This window comes from Oncorhynchus tshawytscha, unplaced genomic scaffold (assembly GCF_018296145.1).
Source record: "Oncorhynchus tshawytscha isolate Ot180627B unplaced genomic scaffold, Otsh_v2.0 Un_contig_1875_pilon_pilon, whole genome shotgun sequence".
In the NCBI taxonomy this organism is placed as follows: domain Eukaryota; kingdom Metazoa; phylum Chordata; class Actinopteri; order Salmoniformes; family Salmonidae; genus Oncorhynchus; species Oncorhynchus tshawytscha.
In genome coordinates this window covers 90,001-95,890 of record NW_024609168.1, presented here as the reverse complement: position 1 = coordinate 95,890, position 5,890 = coordinate 90,001, and the positions used below count along the sequence as shown (strand labels likewise).

The window sequence follows — 5,890 nt, the reverse complement described above, 5'->3', positions numbered from 1 at the left end:
TCTGTTGTCTGTAGCTTGTGAGGTGTGGAAACACTTTGTTGCTTTTATGAATTTTGACTTGCTGCTTTTTGTCCTGTGCTGCTCTGTCTGTATGCTACGTCTTGCTTATCCTATGTTGCTCTGTCTGTATGCTACGTCTTGCTTGTCCTATGTTGCTCTGTCTGTATGCTACGTCTTGCTTGTCCTATGTTGCTCTGTCTGTATGCTACGTCTTGCTTGTCCTATGTTGCTCTGTCTGTATGCTACGTCTTGCTTGTCCTATGTTGCTCTGTCTGTATGCTACGTCTTGCTTGTCCTATGTTGCTCTGTCTGTATGCTATGTCTTGCTTGTCCTATGTTGCTCTGTCTGTATGCTACGTCTTGCTTGTCCTATGTTGCTCTGTCTGTATGCTACGTCTTGCTTGTCCTATGTTGCTCTGTCTGTATGCTATGTCTTGCTTGTCCTATGTTGCTCTGTCTGTATGCTACGTCTTGCTTGTCCTATGTTGCTCTGTCTGTATGCTACGTCTTGCTTGTCCTATGTTGCTCTGTCTGTATGCTATGTCTTGCTTGTCCTTTGTTGCTATTTATGTAACACCAGTGAATTTGAGCACTGTTTCCATTGTGTGGAACCATGTCAGGGTATTAATGTTGAAAATCTGTTTCCATAGTGTGGAACCATGTCAGGGTATTAATGTTGAAAAGCTGTTTCCATTGTGTGGAACCATGTCAGGGTATTAATGTTGAAAAGCTGTTTCCATTGTGTGGAACCATGTCAGGGTATTAATGTTGAAAAGCTGTTTCCATTGTGTGGAACCATGTCAGGGTATTAATGTTGAAAAGCTGTTTCCATAGTGTGGAACCATGTCAGGGTATTAATGTTGAAAAGCTGTTTCCATTGTGTGGAACCATGTCAGGGTATTAATGTTGAAAAGCTGTTTCCATTGTGTGGAACCATGTCAGGGTATTTAATGTTGAAAAGCAACCTCTATAGAAAAACATAACTGCATATGTGTCGGGAAGTAAGCAATGTGGAATTTGGTTATTCAAGCTTTTCCCCTGATACGTAGACATGCATAACAGGGGCAAGTTGGAGTTTGTTGTTTTTCTTGAGGAACTAACAGATGTGGATGTGAGTCTCTGAGTAATTTTGCCATCTGAAGCATTATAAGTAGTGAGTTTTCGTATAGTTTGTTTTTAGCTGATAAAAGTGGTTTGTTTATTTGTTTGCTAGTTATGGTCAATTTTGGAGTTTGATTTAATTTAGGTAAACATTGTATTCTGGCGTGCTTAAGTAGGATTCTTCATTCCGGGACGGATGGAAGTTATCTAAAATAAGTCATTTAAAGGAGCCATGGGAGAATGCGAATGCATATTTATTAAATATCTGGGATTAAATTACGGATTTCTTACATTGAGAAATGTACGACATTTGCGGCAGATGGGGAAAAAGTAATACAATAATGTTATCGGGTTAATTGTATCTAAGGGTAGCATTGTATAATAATGTTATCAGGTTAATTGTATCTAAGGGAAGCATTGGATAATAATGTTATCAGGTTAATTGTATCTAAGGGTAGCATTGGATAATAATGTTATCGGGTTAATTGTATCTAAGGGTAGCATTGTATAATAATGTTATCAGGTTAATTGTATCTAAGGGTAGCATGTTCATTTAAGTAAACATATACATTGATGTTGTTTAAAACTTATGATTAATGATTTGAGGTAAAGGGGAATCATCATTAGGTTTAGTTTATAGTTCACTTTTGAGTTTCTGAATCGAGGTAGCATAGTGAATGCTAGTTAGGAGTGTTGTGTTCTTCTGGGAAAATTGATGTTTAGGTGTCTCACTTTTAGATGTTTCCTGGGATTATAATCTTGGGGAGAATGAGGCCATAAACGACCAAATTAAAACAGGTCTGCAAGTATATACACATAAAACCATTATTAGGACTATTTGTTTTAGTGCAAAGGTATTTTAAAGAGGTACGCTCACATATGGAACTTTATGAGTTTTTAGTTTATGAGTTTAATTATACAAGTGAATTTTTTTTGTATTTGTATAATGATTGTGGTCATATTGAGTTACTAGTTTTAAGGTAAATTCATTATCATGGAGTTTTGGTTGGGGGGTTAGAATTATTGTTTGAACCGCAAATGAGAAAGTGGTTCAGGATTCTGTTTTACAACATTAGCTGTGAAGTTTTTGAATGGGCTATTAATGATTTGGTATTGTAACAGAGAAAAAGTCATATTTATCATTGAGAATAAATAGGGGAAGATAAGATAGATTAAGCCAATAGGGCAGGGAATTACATAGAAAAATAAGTAGCAGTTTTTAGGGGTGATAAATTACTGTAGATAAGGTATTCCACACTTTGCAACACATATTAAATCCATGTTATTGTCAGATAGAATACTGAGGATCCCTGAAGGAAAGGGCTTGTTAGTGTAGGAAGGATTTTAATATGGTTAGCATTTATTAGACCTTGTTTGATTATTATAAGTTTTTAAATAGTATTACATTTAACAGGAATATAGGACATCTGTGATGATTTAGGATTATTGTTAGGATTAAGATAGATTGATTAAGGAAATGTAAGGACTTTAGAGAAAAGCCGCTCATAGACATGTTTTTTCTAAAATCAATGATTGTAGATAAAGTCAAACAGTTAGAAGCTTAGTGGAATTTGAGAGATATGAGAGAAAAGGGTTATCGGAATATATATATTTAAGAAAATATATAAGTAGCACAGATAGTTCTTTAAAGTAGATAAGACACTTGACAGAGTATTGTTACAGGATTGACATGAATGGACACCCAAGGGAGAATTGGACATGTGGAACATTTAAAAGGGGCTCCTACATGATGATGTTAGACATTAGGATAATTGACTAAATCTTATCTAAGTCATTGTTTAAGAGTAGGCAAGGATGTTACCTGGGCAGAGCCAGGTAACAAAGGGGGGATGGGTAAATAGTGTTCTAGAATAGGATGTGACCTACGGGATAATTAACTAATAAAAAAAAACTTTTTTTAGCTAATAAACAGAACAAATGAGAAACTGTTTGTTAACCAAACCTGTATGTCCAAGATTTTATGCACTACAGGTGAATTACAGGTGAAGTCACTCAATCCAGTCCCAGAGGCTTGTTGGGGGGATCATACCAAGGACTCCTGGTGACAGCTAGCTGAAAGAGCTACCCGGATTCATATCGCACTGCGGGAGGGTAAGACACCCTGACACTGACGAACAATAACAGAGTTCGAGAGGAGAACTGGAATTAACAGTATTCTGGGGGCCATCTCTCGAATGAAAAATACCTTACCTGTCCTTTTCTCACTGTTGTTGTTCATAGAAGTGAAGATGTGTCTGGCTCTTGCTAAGTGATGTGTTCTCGGGGAGAGGGTGGGGCTTCACATGGAAGCTGTTCGTCTGAGCTGTCTTATCATGGGTGACATATTCCTGATACAGCACGTCCTACTCGAGTATGCGGAGAGTGGTAATTTGACCTGTGGTTTAGACGATGAGGATTTTGTTCCAAAATAGAATAGATACCGGTGCAGGTTCCCATATTGATCGTGGACACAGGTCATAGCTCATGGGGAGAGAGGGCTATATGAATCCACTCACCCAGTATGGAAGAAGGTAGAGTAGAGTGGTATAAAGAGACGCTTAACCCATTAAATAGAAATGAAGGAGGATCAAGGGTTGTGGTAGGGAGATGACCAGGTCTTGGTCGACACCCTAGTATGGTTCTGGGTAGAGGAGTTTGGGTCGGTATGGTAAAGCTGTTCATGAAAGCAGGAATGCCAGATAATGACAGTTGTATTGATTTGCACTATTTATATCCCCAGGTTCCCCTTTAAATCAAGACTTCCTCCCTTTACAGTGACAGGAGGAGATTATTACTGTTTGGCCCAGTACAGTACACATGGGAAATATGTGGGGGAAGATAGTACCTGCAATAGGACAGAGAATATGACCACTGACGAGACCATGTCTGATTTGACAGGCTGGTTGAACTCTGGGGATTTCAATAAGGTAAAGTGGGCCAGGGTTGACATCTAGTGGTTGTGTGGGGGAACAATTCTATCAACCACAGATTGGGTGGGGTCATGTGCGTTGGGGATGTCTTTTACACTCATTCAGACACCAGGACATGAAGTTATCTAAACGGGAAAAGAGAAGCACTCCATCTGGGTCATTTGATGACAAGGTATACATTGATAACATTGGGGTTCCAGGGGAGGTGCCAGATGAGTCATAGCAAGAAATCAGATCCTAGCAGGATTAGAGTTAAGCATTTCCGGGGCTCTACTCTCACAAGAACGTGGACTGGATTAATTATATTTATGATAATCAACAGCGCTTTAACAGGTATACCAGAGATGTTATTAAAGGTTTTGCAGAACAGACTGAAGCAACCAGCTGGATGGTTTGGCAGAATAGAATTGCATTAGATATGTTAATGGCTGAAAAGGGAGAAGTATGCGTGATAATCAGGACCATGTTTGTGCTTACATCCCAAATAACACAGCTCCGGACGAATCAGTGCCCGAAGCCTCAGCTGGTTTGACCACCCTGGCTCACGGGTTGCAGAAACTCTGGGGTGGATACTTCTCTGAACTAAATTGGATTGACAGTGTGTATGGAAAAATGCTGTGTTATGGGCTACATTCACCTGTGTGACTGTTTTAGTTTTATGCGGCTGTTGTCTAATTCCCTGTGTGCGAGGCCTTGTTTCCAGGACTCTGGAGAGATCAATGACACAACAGATGGTGCGGTATGGGCCGATTCCAGGTTCTGACCCATGGAGGACTGAAGGCATGTCTACAGAGGAAGTGGACGAATCTGGATCTTTCATTTGTGGGGAATTTATGTTTGATGAGACTAGTGCTGAGATGAAGGGGAATTAGATTGTAATTTGTTTCACTGATTAAACTGTTTTTTAATGAAGGTTGTAACGGAAATCCTGAAAGAAGAGTTATGATTCTGATGTAGGTTTTAAAAACAGTTGGATTTGAGGTTAGATTTGATTAATGATGGGTGAAGAGTCGGATAAACATTTATAATAATGTTGGTTATGTGTCTATTCATATGATAATCTGATAAACCTTTATAATAAACTTAGTTATTAGTAGGTTAATATGTTAATAAAACTAGATGTAGATTTGAATGTATAATATTTAATCAAAGGGAGGATTGTTGGAGGAAATTATAGTTGAAATGATTAATAATGTATACATTTCAATTAGAACCAATTATTCTAATACTATTATGTTATGGGATGAAATATATGGGCTCTTGGTTAAGCTGTTACTGAAAATGTAAGCAAAACGAATTAATTGTCTGTACCTCGCGGGAAGTTTAAGGGAGAGGGATGGGGTATCTTTTCTGACAGATAAGAATGGTCCTTGATGTACCATTTGTGGAGGAGAAGATATCTTTTAGACAGATTGGAATGTCTGGTTTATGAGGGGAGTAGAAGAAATCTCCGGACCTGAAAACACTGGGCTATTGTGGGAATCGGAGAGAGTGGGAAACTGATGATGTCATTTTCAGTTTATAACCTGTGGAAATATGTGTATGTGGTCAGTACTCACTTGAATTACACGATGTTTACCTGGCTTTTAAGACTGGTCTCGATCTACTTCATGCATAATTAATGAACTTACACCTCATTAATGAACTAGAGCGAGTGTGAATCTGATTTGGATATAAAACATATAGGAATTTAGAAATTCCACTAACATATAGTGACCCTGCATCACAACACTCTGTTGCTATAGTAACCCTGCATCACAACACTCTATTGCTTTAGTGACCCTGCATCACAACACTATGTTGCTATAGTGACCCTGCATCACAACACTCTGTTGCTATAGTGACCTTGCATCACAACA

General features: G+C 38.5%; 1 long non-coding RNA gene across 1 annotated transcript in view; it reads left to right on the top strand.

Moving 5' to 3' along the window:
- The first annotated feature begins 571 nt into the window (after positions 1-571).
- Positions 572-5,890, top strand: part of LOC121844371 — a 5,867-nt gene continuing 548 nt past the window's right edge. Inside the window, exons 1-2 of the long non-coding RNA XR_006081965.1 lie at positions 572-1,452; positions 1,625-5,890. The exon at positions 1,625-5,890 is cut by the window's right edge and continues 548 nt beyond it. This is a non-coding gene — a long non-coding RNA (uncharacterized LOC121844371). The remainder of the gene's footprint in view (positions 1,453-1,624) is intronic.